We start from the raw sequence: 14542 nt of genomic DNA on the forward strand, positions 1-14542 counted from the left end.
GCTGAGAGTGAGTAGGCAAAGTGCTGGAGGACTGAGAAGTACAAGCGTTATCAGACATCAGGAGGAAGGTCCGGTGGTGAGGACAAAGAAGGTGTTGGGAGGAGGCCATGGGGAAGTAGCCCAGGGAATTGTAGCTGTCGTGCAACTGTACCAGGAGGCACTCTAGACAGCTGCAGTCCACAGGGCCCTGGGCTGGAACCCGGAGTAGAGGGCGGGCCCGGGTTCCCCCCAAACCTTCCAACTCCTGATCAAACACAGGAGGAATTGACCTGGACTGTGGCTTCTACCAGAGGGGAAGGTCTCTGGGCTGTTTCCCGACCCACAGGATGAATCTGTGAGGCGACCAAATCCACCAATAAGTGCAGGACCCACCAAGGTAGAGGAGGAACTTTGTCACAATATGTATCTTTATCAGACTGCAAATTCCCTTTTGAACGTGGGAGCTGGTTGCCTTTTTTGTTGTCCTTTTACCTCTGTGTTGGACTGAAGTTCCAAAGGATGGTGATATGGGGTGACAATAACGGGTCGGTAAATCTGAATGTTCCTCTATTCAAATACAAGCATTCTAGAAAATAAGCTGGCTCACAGCCAGGATTATTGATCACCTGACTGAGAGACAAGAGGGTTATAAAGGGCAGGAGTTGCTCTCCTTGGGGTCATTGGCCATTTTCAACAGCTCAAGCTGAGGGAAGCTGCTTCAGGAGCCTGATGAGGCAGGAGAAACCCCGCCTACCTGAACAAAGATGGTCTCCCAAGGACTCCTAAGGGAAGGGTGAGCTACCATGAAAAGCCTTGTGTTCAAGGTGTTTGTTGTTTTCTAAATGACCTGTACTCGCCTGAGCTTTATCTCTTACATAAAGAGCAATGGTGTTTTAGAATCTTGTGCATTTCTGCATCTGTGTGTTATGTGCTACATTTATCACATACCCTTGAAGAGTTAACGTGGGAACCCAATTAGAGTGGGAGTTCTGGGAAGGGCTGTGCATAAACTACTGGTTCCATTTCGGGGGGGGGGGGTAGACAAAGGATATGCATCCTGAGTGTATGCCTAGAGATCCCAATCTGGGGCAATGCCTGGACTCTGTTCAGACTCCAGAGGCTTAAAACAAATGGGGATTCATCCTTTGGCTCTTCTCCCAGCAGTCTGGTGATCACCCAGGAGCAGGAATTCAACTAGATCTGTGACACCACAAGAGGAAATGTGGTGTATTGAAAACTATGTTAAAATTGTAAGCTGTCACTTTAAATTCCAGGGGTTTTCCTGATCCTGGTTACAGGCTAAGAGGGCTCTGTAGAGAAGCATGCAATCTGGGCCTAGCAGCAGTCAGTTTGCAGAGAGCCAGAGTAATGTTAGGTGAGTTGTGCCTCTTTGGAGTAGAGAACAGCCTGCTTTGTCTCTCTGTTTTTAGGTTATTGTGTGTTGTTGTTTTGAATTCTAAGAAACAGTGTTACACTGCAGCCTTCCAGTGAGAGTATTTTATGTTTTTATCTAACTTCTCTGTTGTGTGCGGTGAAACATAAGAAGTGGATCACCACTACAAAGAGCTATCCATGCTCCTGCTCCAGGGCGATGAACTAATTGCCTTGCAGGAATTGAGAATGAGTCATTTTCACCACCAGCAAAAATATTAAGTATAGGACACTGCTGCAGGCCCAGTACTGTACTAGATGGACCCATGCCTCTACCGTTATCTTCATCATGAACAAGGACAGATGCAACCTTTGAAATCCAAAACATGTATAACATGAAATCAATCAGGATTTGGGGAAAGGCTCACTTTCTCTCAGAAGCTCCTCAGCCTGAATCCAATGAGGAATTGAAATTAGACCTCGTTTTGAAACATGATGTGGATGAAATCCTGTGATTGAAGCTGAGTCAACAGGAAATGGCATACAGCCTTTCACAAAGCTAACCATGCACCTGTCTATAATATTGTACTACATCAGAAGACACAGTAGTGGTGTCTATTAACAAGCCAACATCATGCTCTAATGTAGCAACACTGCTGCCAGAGATACTGTACTTGGTATTAGAATTCTGCCAGAGTTATTGCCTGAGTAGACATGGATGATGTGTCCACAAGCTGTAAGACATCTAGGAAAACAGCCAAAGGGGAGCAAAATCAGAGCTGCTAGTAGAAGGATAGGGCAGTGCCAAATTACTACTGAAGCTGCCTGTATGTGCCAAATAGCTTTCTAATTATATTGCTATCAACAAGACAAAATTGTGTCTCTTTGAAAACATATGTGTGTATTCACAGTGGGGCTAGAAAACAGACAGGGAGTTTATGAGTGCCAGGTAAGAAAGTCTGTTTTGCAGACATACTTGGCTTTTCAGGACCCAGCTACCTCAGGCTTATTTCCTCCATTATAGGAGCTAAAAATGTGGAAAGGAGTAGGAGTATGAAGCAGAACATCATGGGGCTAATTCCATGTATGCACATACTGTACATTGTAATATGTCTGAATGGAAGAGGCAGCATGCCAGAAACAAACAAACAAAAAAATCTAGAGTCCAGTTCTGCCACTCTTACATTAAATAATATCTTATTCTGCAAATGGTCATGGAGAATTGTGCTCCTGCTTCCTCTTTTCTAGTCTTCAAAATTTTGTGTAATTTTCTCCCAAAACAAATGTTATGTGGATTTTGAAAAGGAGTTCGGATTTCAGCGGAGCAGACATCATAGCCAATGTGAAAACATTTAAGATTAAGGAATATTGGGGATGCCAAGGTTGGTTTGTAAGATGCCACACAATATTCTGCAGCAACTTCTTCTGCAATTTCAGGCTCTAGAGAATGTAAGGGTATCCGACCTGTAAATTCCTACACATGAAAAGTAACGATGGCAAGGTAACAGTGTGTTGGTGTGGCACCTTCTTGTGGCCCTTCTGGGCACAACTCACACAGCTGCAGGTATCTGCTAGTATTTATTTGTCCCTATGAAGTCCAGTGTAGTGGTGCTTTGGCCCTCTAGCCAAAAGACCCTTCAGTTCTACCCCTTTCAGGGTGTTTAGGATTAAAGGTAACCAGGAACCAAAACAAATACAACTCAAAAACAGGGCCTTCCCACAAACATTCAGTGCAACTCCACACTTCTATTCAGGGCGTGTCTCCCAAACAGTCTGTGCCAATTCCCTGCCCAGACTTCTCTCCCACCAAGAAAAGCAGAGCTCTGTCCTCCTTCCTGGGCAGCCATGAACGGGGCTAGACTGTCTCTTTTCTCTGCCCTCTCCACACCTGACATTGGCCAGAGATCAGGTCAACAGGGTCCATAAGTTCTTGTCACCAGCGTGGAGCCTGTCTGCCTCATTAACCCTGTTCTACCAGTGTGGGGTCTATTGGTCCCACTATAAGCAGACATTTTGATTTTATTTACCTGTGAAATTAAGTCTGTGTAGTCAAAAGAAAATGTTGAGCCTGATTCTCCTCTCACAGTATTATAAATCAAGACTAACTCCATGAAGTGTATAATGGTGCAAAACCAGTGTGAGAGGAGAACCAGCTCATCGTATCAAAAGGTTTCAAGTGACTGCATTTTCTGAAGTAAAGTGACCTACAAAAGGCATTGCCTGAATGTTACAAGTTCTGTGCTCTTCTTCCTACTACAACCATAACAAATCCTTAGTACTTAAGATAATGAAAAGCTACAGTAGAAACCGTCCAGGACAAAAGAGACTTCCAAGTTGGGCTGATTCCGATAATGCTATGAAGTTCTTTGGTGCAGTCCAGACCACTGAGGAGTTGTCACTGCTTGCCCCACAACCGTGGGTGCCTTACAATGCTTTGCTCTTGTAGCTTCCAACCAGGGCCATTTGCCAACAGCATGAAGGTCACACTCTGAGTGTCTGTGTATAGCTGCAGCCTTGGTCCAGCAACTCTGATCCCAGAAGCCTGTCAGCAACACTTTTGTCACACACTGGCTTTCGTCAGCCTTGGTTACTACTTGCAGAGTGACCTCAACACACTTCCAGGCCTGAATTTCCCCAAAATGTGTGTTCTGAACTGTCCAGCTCAGATGTTAATGGTACGTTGCTTCTGTAAAGTGTCAACATTCAACAATTTGCTACTTTAACTGGAGTTACCAAACAGTTCCATTTAAACACAACACTGGCTTAGTTTAGATTAAAAATAAAACAAGTTTATTTAACTAAGAGATATGTTTCAAGTGAGCACAAGTATAAGGCATTAAAGTCAGAAATGGTTACAAGAGAAATGCAGATAAAACACTTTCAGTAGCTAAAACTTAACAAGCTAGATTTGGTTCAAGGAACTGTCCTTACCCCATGTTCCCAATAACAGGGCTGACCAAATTCTCAGGTCAGGATCTCCCCGCAAAGTCAAAGGGCTAGTTCCTTTGTCGTCTTAGATGAAAGAGAGCGAGAGGTAGCTTGTGGTGTTTTTGCCCCTCACTTTTATAGTCCTATCAGCCTTTGAAATGTATTTGCCTGAGGGCCACCCCTAATAAAGTCAATTCCAGCTGTGAGGATGGAGACATGGAATCTCCTGGTGAAAGAGGCTCCATGTTGTTGTTTGCTAAAATGCAGATCCATCTGTTCCTACTCCCTGTCATTGCCAAAGAATGGCCACTTGACAGGTGATAGCCAATCCACTTTGATGATACACTGGCTGAGGTGTCAGCTTCTCTTTTATCTTTGACAAACCAGTTTACTCTTCTCCCCAGACTTGTCTGGTAAACACATTTTAGTCATCATTTCAACTTTTGTTCATAACTCATAATATGCATTTTGTACATACATTACACAAGACTATTGATCAGTGTGTGATTAGTTTTTATGCCATATTTTGCACAAAGATTATTACAGTAACATGTAGGGTGTGAATATAGGGGTCTGTTCGGTCACAAATGCTGCCAAACCTAGAGTTGCAGCCCTTCAGGGACATATTCAAATGCCAGTGTGCTCAGGTTCCATTACCACATGGTGCAGCTTACAGGCTGCTTTGTGTTTCATTTGAACTCTGTGAAGATGAGTCAGTTTTTCATAATTTACCATCAGCCTAAATGGGGTACAGTACAGGTTTATCCCCTCTTTTTCCAGGCACTGTTCCTATCTCAACCGAGGAACCTAGTAGAGTGCCTACACAGGGGTCCCAAATTTGCATGTCCCATCCCTGGTTACAGGGATGCCCCTGATGTCTATTAAAAGGTTGATGCTAAATTCTTTGATGCACATGGGGAACTTCAAGGAATAGACACCGAGGAAATTACCAAAAAAATTCAGATGGAATTGCAGTACAAATAATTATTCAGCTACATTGGTAAGTAAAATTTTATACTGGCTTCTTTGCTCTCATTCAGCACATTATTTAATTCCTCTGTTTGAGTACTAGCATTAGAGTAATGGGCCAAGCTTGGGTCACCTGCCTCTGGTCTTGTGCTGCCACCATCCCATTGGGCTATCACTTTTGCTGCTATTTGCATTTTGTGTCTATCCTATTATTCTCTTTTAAATCTTTGATAATAGATCTACTAGGTTTTTTTTTCTCTTCATTATTTGCTTTTACTAATGTGTGGATTGCTCCGAGGACAAGCAATAACTTATAGAATGAGGGTTATATAGCTTGATTACTTTTGTTAATTAGTGTTTTGTTAAGAAAGAACTCAAATTTTAAAAAAACATGAATAAATAATAAAGCCATTGTTTGTCTCCGTTTTGTTGGGAGTGTCTATTTCTGCAGGATTGCGTTGGGGATGTTCATCACTTAATATTCCTGGGGGGATGGAATCCTTTTGACCCTCATGGTGTTACTCGTTCTGAGAGCAGTCTGTGTGGAGCCAGTTTTGCATGGCAGCCCGTGAAGGCACCCAATTAGTCATGCTTTGCACCTGGGGAAGTGAGTAGCTAATTGGCTCCTGCCCAGAGGGACGCAGGTAAGCCATAAGAAGTTGGCTGAAGGAGCAAAATTGGGGGAAGAGACAGTACAAGAGACAGGTCTCTAGGGCTGAGGGATGCCCAGGGTTAGGGTACACAGACAGAGGCAATGGGGGCAGCATGCTACAGGGACAGCATAGGCTCCTGCAAGGAAGGCCCTGAGATACAGTTTGTAAGCAGAGAGGAAAAGACTTTGGTAGCCCAGGAGGATAGAAGAACTATTCAGTTTCATTTGGACTTTTGTTGGAACTAGTTTATGATACCTTGAAAGGAGCCTGACCTTAGGTGACTTGGCTGTAGAGCTGAGCCACAGAAGACCTAGGGCCAGAGACAGGTGCTGGAGCCAAAGATAGTGGCAAATCCTGCACCGATGCAAGGGGATGCTCCGAGGGTGAGTGAGCCCTGCCACACAGCCCTACTGGAATAGCATAGCAGGTTGTTTGTTGTGTTTTACTTTGTGGGTTGTATCAAATTTATATGGATGAATTTATTCCCCACACTAAGTGCAAACCTAATTTCCTCAACAATATTCTAATACTACTGCTTTGTGAGTCGTTCATAAAGCTCCACAGTTGCAGTAGGTCATCATTCCCTAAATCCAACAAGTAGTGCCCTAACAAGTCTGTTTTCTTTTAGATTTCAGGAATGCCAATGTCTTGGACTACTTATTGTAAATGTCTCCTGGCTCCTGCTTGAGAAAGAAAACCATTTACTCCAATGGGAGGTAGTCCCGTATGAAATTCTTCTAGCTGGCCACAGCAGGGGCCAAGTTTGTCATCCATACAAGCAGGAAATGTCACATGCCAAAGTCAGCAGAAACAAAATATATGACATATCCTCACTCTGAAGTTTTGTATCTCAACAAAGCCAAGCAGAAATAAGACAGTATGGGGAGCTAGGTCCAAATCAAGCATTTAGTACAAACATTTACACACTTTAGCCAAATTTTGGATTATGGGGCATTTCCATAAAGCTTGTAGAAAGGAGCAGCCTGGGAAGCATCTCTCGGATACATCTGGAGACAATTTGTGACGACATCTGTTGTATAATCTTGAGCTTGTAAGTCCCATGTGAAAAGCAGTGTGCTTGGACCGAGCTGCTGATGACTGAAATTTTCTTTGATATAAGCCATGCCAAGTCCCTAGTGACATCTGTCTCAAGCTCCTTTTACTCTGCTCCCACACACACTTTGAAACAATTCCCTTTTCCCACTGATTGTGACTTGGTGTAACCTCTTGCTCTTGAGGCTTTGAGGGCTACTTATTAAGAGGAGACATGATGGATGGAGAGAGCAGGGATTTTTCTTTGTCTGTTCACCCTTAATAAAGTGTTTCACTTGGAGTGATTAGAAAGAAGATTCTTAGCAGAAAGTCTATCAGCATTTGAGTTCCTCAAACTACATGAAATTAGAAAGTATTTATATCCCTCTTTTTCTCACTTCCGGTTCACCAGCCCAGATTGGAAGCTGTAGGATGCCCCTTTACCACTATGATTTGGGGAAACTTTGGGCTAGATCCTGTCCTGAGGATCCAGACAGGAGAGGACCCTCTATGCATTGTTCTCTCCTCCACATAGACGGGATGGAGGGGCCTGATCTCTCTGCAGTCCTGTCCCCTGCAGAGAGCCCTCCTGTGGGTCCCAGAGTCTGCAGCTAGAGTTGTTCAGGAGCCCATGGAGTTTCCTGGCCCTTTGATGGGCATTTTTTTGCTTATGGGCATGACCTGGCCTTTTGGAAGTATTTTCAAAATCTTTTATCCAATTTTTCCAGATTAATCCTGATACTGGATTAACTGTGCAGCACTTGACAGGAAGGCCCTTGCAAGCCTGCAGCAACCAAGGTAGAGGAAACCCAGCCTGTTTAGCTTACCCATAAATTTTAAATATTCTGGCCCCTAGGGCAGATCTGGATTAGTCTTTCTTCCCACCTGCTCAGCTACAGCCTCACCTTTACAGGTTGTATAGTCACAGGGGAATAGCCCCAAGGTTTCTGAGTTGTGGAGTGCAGGAAGCAAGGAGCTGCTTTGTTTGACTTCTCTTCCTCTTTCCCAGGAGATCAGTAAGTCAGTACCAAAGGGCAGGTTTTGGTTTTGAAGTTTCTGCAGCAGGCTAACATTTCTACTGAATAGTTTGGTATGGGATGGAGCCAGCATCTGCAGCCTTCTGGAACTTGCCTGGGTCAGACGACCTCAGAAACATTCTGCTGAATCAGGCTGTAGAAGCAGCATCACACACAATACACAGATCCAGTATGTTTCCCCACGGAATTCAACTGCGAACAATTTAAAGCTTCTCTTTATTTAGTAAAATAGCCTAGTGGAAACAAAAAGATGGCTTCTCACCCAGGAAATTCTGAGAGTGAGGTTAGAAAGTCCAGTTTGAGAGCTGGCTAGTGTTGATGCAGAAGCTGTATATAAATATGTACATAAAGGTGATCCACGGGTAGGGAAAACATTGTACCGTTTTTTGTTGGGGGCTGTGGAGTTCGTGACAGTCAGTAACAATAGGATTGGATTGCTGGAAGGCCTTATTACTACAGCTTTTCTGTGCAAGCTCACTGGAAGTGACTCCACGCTGGAAAGAGAAGAAGTCCGTGTTCACTGAGTTTAGTTATTTTGGTCCCTGATTGCATTAGGAACCATAAACTGGCTGAACTGGCAAAAAAATCTTACTTTTATATATTTGTTGCCATTTGGTTCTCCTCCTTTCTTGTTTGCTGATTAGCACTGCATGTATCCAGTGTTTATTACCCAGGACCAGGGTGACTTGTTGCAGGTGGAGGCTTGCCAGGCCATCTACTCGGCGGCCTCCTCCTCCCAGGTCAACTGGGTCAAGAGCTCTGGCCTGGTGGTCGGGGATGGGTGGCAGGCGAGCTCCCTCCCACCCGCACTTCAGACCAGCCGGTGGAGCGCGGGTCCGTTGCTCTATCTTGGCTGCACTGGTGGGGGGGTTATAATAGCATTGGGGGAAGTGCAATGAGACAGGGGCTCAAACTGAAACAGAGGAGGGGCACAAGCGCATGGGAGGGGGATGGGCGTACAGAGCAAAGGGCCAGTCAGGGCAGGGGAGGCGGGGGCGCAACCAGGCTGGAGGTAGGCCAGGGAAACCAAGGGGCTAGCGTCAGAGGCTGGGGTGCGGCAAACAAGCAAACAAAAACTGCAGAGGGAAAAGACCAGGGCAGGCAAACAAACTGAAGCTGCTGAGGGGCTGGGGAAAAGGGGAGAGAAGCAAACGGCTGCAAGGGGAGATGGGGAGACAGCTGCAGGGATGGGAGGGTGTCAGTCCAAAGCGGGGAGGCACCTGTGCCCATGTGTGCTTGCAAAAGAACGTCAGTTTATGCTGGCTGCTGCTTCAGGCCCAAATAGTGGCAAAAGGGCATGGTAAGCCAGGTAGCAGCTGAGTCCCAGAGGCAGGAATTGAGGCAGATGGTAAGCAGCCAGTGGGGATGGTGGAGGGGGCAGCAATGGTGGTGGTGGTGGTGGGCAGGGCCATCCTTAGGCATACACAGCAGCATAGGGCACCATGAAATGGTGCCCTAGGCAGCTGCATGCTGCATACGCGGCAGCACCAGCCCCAGCAACCAGTCCTATCCCTCAGCCAGCCCCCCCCCCCCCTGCAAGGGGTAGGGCCATCCCTAGGGGGGTGTGGGGCCCCGGACAACTCCCTTCACCCCACCTCTTACCCTTCCCTCCTACTCTGCACCCGGGCCTACCTCTTCCCCCAGCGACCCAGCCCGCTCTACTCTGCCAGCTCCCAGTGCAGCGCTCCACTTCCCGCCGCCAGTGAGTGCGGGGAAAGGATCGCCACCCGCACTCACCAGTGGCGGGAAGCAGAGAGATGTGGCCCCAGCCCGCTCTGCTTCCCTTGCCCTGGCCCCAGCCACGTTGCTCGGGTTGGGGAAAGGACCGCCCATGGCTCTCACTGGCAGCAGAGCACCACAGCTGGGAGCTGGAGGAGTAGAGCTGGCTGGGGCTGGGCTGCTCTGCTTCCTGCCACTGCCGGTGAGCAGGGGATCTCTTTCCCCAAGCCCCCTCCCCCGAGTGACACAGCTGGGGCCAGGATGAGGGAAGTGGAACGGGCTGCTCTTGGCCCCCCGCTAATCCCCCGGGCCACTCTGGGCCTCTGATACTATAAAAGGGCTCACTCCGGCAAGGCTGAAGGGAGCCAGAGGAGAGGAAGTGTGGCTGAAAGGCTGGGTAACGAAGACACCCTCAAGCCACTGGAAGGGAGCCCTAAGGTAAGGGTGAAGAAGGCATTAAGAGAGAGAAGCGGGAGAGCTGTGGGGAAGTGGCCCAGGGAACTGTAGCAGCTCTTGCGGTGAAAGGTCAGCTGCCAACAGCTACTGCCATTAGGGTCCCTGGGCTGGAACCCAGAGTAGAGGGCAGGCCTGGGTTCCCCCCAACCCACCACTACAGAAACACCTCCTGGGAGGGGAAGACTAGCCTCCTATCCTGACAGGGGCCTAACTGTTCTGGAACAAGCCCTAGGGACGACAGACTGTGGGAGTTCTCTCACCAACTTCCTTGCTGGTTTATGATGAAAAGGGCTCAGAAGACTGTAACCCTGGCCCTAGAGAGAGAAGGGCTACATGGAGGGTCACAGTGAGCCTCTGAGGCTAGTATAAACCGCCTGGAAGCGTGGGACCCATGGGGACAAGGTCGGAGCTCTGCCACAATATATTCAAGTCAGCAGGGCCTGATGAAATTCATGCTAAGATACTTAAGAAACTAGCTGAAGCAATTTTGGAACTTGTTAGCAATTATCTTGGAGAACTCATGGAAGATGGGTAAGAGGACTGGAGAAGGGCAAACATACTTCCTATCTTTAAAAAAGGGAACGGAAACAAAGAGGATCTGGTGAATTATAGATCAGTCAGCCCAATTTTGATAACTGGGAAGATACTGAAACAAATTATTAAACAACTGGTTTGTAAGCATCTAGAGGATAATAGGGATCTAGAGAATAGCTAACATGGATTTGTCAAGAACATATTATGCCAAGCCAACCTAATTTCTTTCTTTGACAGGGTTACTGGCTTAATGGATAGGGGGAAGCTCTAGTCTACCTTCAACTGCTCTTTATTCCAGGCTTTCCGAGTTAGAGATGAGGTCAGTTTCAATCTACTTCAAAGCTGTGCAGTCTGAACATCAATGCCTTGTGAAAAAATTCTCCAGATTTCTGACTGGGATTTTGGAAGAGCTAGAAATGTGACCACCTCCACAAAGAATCCTTCTAGGATTTTACATAGGAATTTGGAAGTTTGTCCCAAACCTGCTCCAGCTGTCTTTTTGTTCTGTTTGTACAGACCCTTGCATAATGGAGCCCTGGTCTGTGAGCTGGATTCCTAAGCACTAAAGCAGGGGTGGCCAACCTGTGGGTCCGGAGCCACATGCGGCTCTTCAGAAGTGAATATGGGGCTCCTTGTACAGGCACCGACTCTGGGGCTGGAGCTACAGGTGCCAACTTTCCAATGTGCCGGGGAATGCTCACTGCTCAACCCCTGGCTCTGCCACAGGCCCTGCCCTCACTCCACCCCTTCCCACCCCCACAAAACAGCTGATCGGGAGGTGCGGGGAAGGAGAGGGAGGCACTGACTGGTGGAGCTGCCGGTGGGCAGGAGGCACTGGAAGCAGGGGGCGGAGCTGATGGGGGGGGCTGCTGACATATTACTGTGGCTCTTTGGCAATGTACATTGGTAAATTCTGGCTCCTTCTCAGATTCAGGTTGGCCACCCCTGCACTAAAGTAATGCAAACAATGAAGTCAGTGGCAAAATTCCCATTGACTACAATGGGAGCAGGAGCAGACCCATAGAAAGCATTACGTACTTTTATTCAGGAAGTAATCTAGGGCATGATCTACACTACCAATTAATGTCAGTATAACTACATTGCTTAGGGGAGTGGATTGTTGAGGTGGTTTTATTTTATTAATGAAACGGAGGAGTTTTATTACAAAAAGTAACATTGCAGTGTGTACACCTCCACTGTTTTGTTGATGAAAGTTGCCTTTTGTTGAAAGGCTTTGTCTCTCCTGGCAAATTTTAAGCATAGACAAGCCCTAGGACAGCAAATTAATCTTCGCAATTTTTTGCAGAGTTTTGGTTTGCATGGGTTTGTTCCCCATTAAGTTTATAATGCACAGCCAAACTCAGTTCAAATTGCTGAATTATGTCTTGTTTTGGGTTAATAAGAAAAAACATGCAAAACCAGAGCTTCAACAGAAGTTGAACCAGGTTCACTGAAAGGTTTCTGAGCCTCTGCAAACTAGTCAAACTTGGCCTGAGTTTCAAGTCTGTATTCACCTGGCTTCATGTTTCATTATAAAAGTTTCACCCAGCTGTAGTTCAGGGGTATAACAATTAAAGTTCCCTGGGGAGGCTGGACCACCCAGAATTATAATTCAGTCCAAAAGGGAGGATAATAGTCATAGTTATGACAAACAGAAATTCTATACATTCTTTTATGAATAAGAAATGCGTGAAATCTGAAAAAAAGACTACTGTATGCACCTAATGTGGAAAACAGCTTTAGTTATTTTATGTATTTTTAAAATAGGCCCAATCCAGATACCTCTGAACTTTAGAAAAGTTTAGATGCATATCCAGAGATAAGCCTGAGCCGCCAAGTCTGATTATTCTATTTTAAAACATAAGTGAAATAAAAACATAGCTTTCAATTCCACTCTTAGTTCCAGCTGTGATGCTACAGAGAGCTACTTTTTAGTGAGAGGAAATCTCCTGAGTTGGGTGGAATATGCTGTAGGCCAGAGGGGACATGGATGAACATCCTTTATTCAGGTGCTTACTGGGGGTGGGAAGACTTTTGTCCCACGTGTAAGTGACACAGCCATGCTTTAGCTTGTGGAATAGCGTAGCAGTCACATGTAGTACCACTTGTGTGGGGAATTAGGATCCACGTAATTGCAGCTCTCAGTGCCCTCTCCTGATCCCTACAGGGCCAACATTATGACAGCTTGTGCTCCTTCACACAGCCCCTTTGTGGGTGGTACACCACCTGCTCTTTCCACACAGCCCTGCTGTAGGTGAATATTACCCTTAAGTGAGTAAAGTGCTTGCTTAGTAACCTAATAAAGTGACAGATCTCTCCTAATATTTTCATTAATACTAGAAGCTATGTCACATGAGAGAGAAATGCCTCATCTTTAAAAGGTTGAAAACTTAGATTTAAAAATTTATTGTATATCAGCATTGGTAACTGGGGAAGACAAATCACTACACGAGCTTACAGGTTCTACATGACAGCAACCCTTTAATTTGTAGCAGGAATCAAGGTACTCTGCTTTAGAAATCCCAGTTTGCTTTTGCTTTATAAACTATCAGAACAACAACAAAAAATCAGAATCGATAGAACGTGGTGCTGCATTGTCATGGTTCTAATTTAATTAGGTGCAGAATTAACCTGTGACCTTCAATTCTTTTTTCTTAAATCCTTGTGGAGAGGCAGCCCCTTTCCTTTCTTGTAGGCAGGATAAACCATTCTGAGAGCATCTATATGCTGCTTATTACAACCAGACTGTTAGCCTGAAACTATTCAGAGCTGGCTTGGTCCTTGAGCACCTTGCCTATCAAAAAGTTTGTGATCTTTGTTACCTATGCTAAGCTGAGAAAGACCTTCTTGTCTCTTCCTCTCAGGAATTCCTATCCCTCAATTTCTGACTGCCTCCTCTTTATATCCCTGCTCCATGGGACCCCCCCTCCCTGTCTAACTTAGCATGACTATCTAGACCCCAAGTTCTTTATATTATGTCTTTACTGTTCCCCAATTAGCACCCCTCATTACTACAAGAAAATAAAACATTCAAATGCATTATTTAGCATAGACAAAAGAAAATGTAGAGTTTGCAGACCAAGCTATATTATGAGCCTTAAGAAAGGCCAGGAAAACTTTCAAAAAGCACATGAAAGGGAAATGTTTTAACACTATGTCCTTGAGTAAAGAAAGTACTTAACTTGCTTAAAGTTAAGCTCCTGATTAAGTCCTATTGGCTTCAAAAGTACTTAAGCATGTGTTTAAAGGTAAGCATGTCCTGAAGTGATTTGCTGAATAACATGCCTTTATAAATTAGGGCCCATAACTTTTAAAGTGCCTTTTGTGATTTCCCCTTCCCCTCTGAGCTTCCTAAACATTTCTAACCTGGGATGAAATGTAGGAAAATCTAACTATATGGAGCACTGAAATAGGCTTCCAAAGGAGGTTGTAGAATCCCCATCCCTGGAGGCTTTTTAAAGAACAGGGTAGACAAACATTTGTTGGGATGGTCTAGGTATACTTGATCCTACTTTAATGCAGGGGGCTAGACTAGGGCTCTCCTAGTCCCTTCACCACCTACGTATCTATGTAATTCAGGGAATATATTTTTTATGAGGAAGCTGAAAATTGGGTCTGTAATAAGAAGCAAACTTCAGCATGCTCCATTGTATAAAATATAGAAATAATAATACTCGGACAGAAGAACATCTACAGTTAAGATCATTTGTTAAAGTGGGTAGTGACATTTGTAGTGACAGCAACAGTCACCATGACAAAAAGGTGAGCATTCTAGGAGATGCTACATTGTAAACTGAATTAGCCCCTTCTACAAGATTTATGGTACCTGTAATCTCCTCTAATGCATAGGATGGTCAAGCAAGT

This window comes from Mauremys reevesii, linkage group 2 (assembly GCF_016161935.1).
Source record: "Mauremys reevesii isolate NIE-2019 linkage group 2, ASM1616193v1, whole genome shotgun sequence".
Lineage (NCBI taxonomy): Eukaryota > Metazoa > Chordata > Testudines > Geoemydidae > Mauremys > Mauremys reevesii.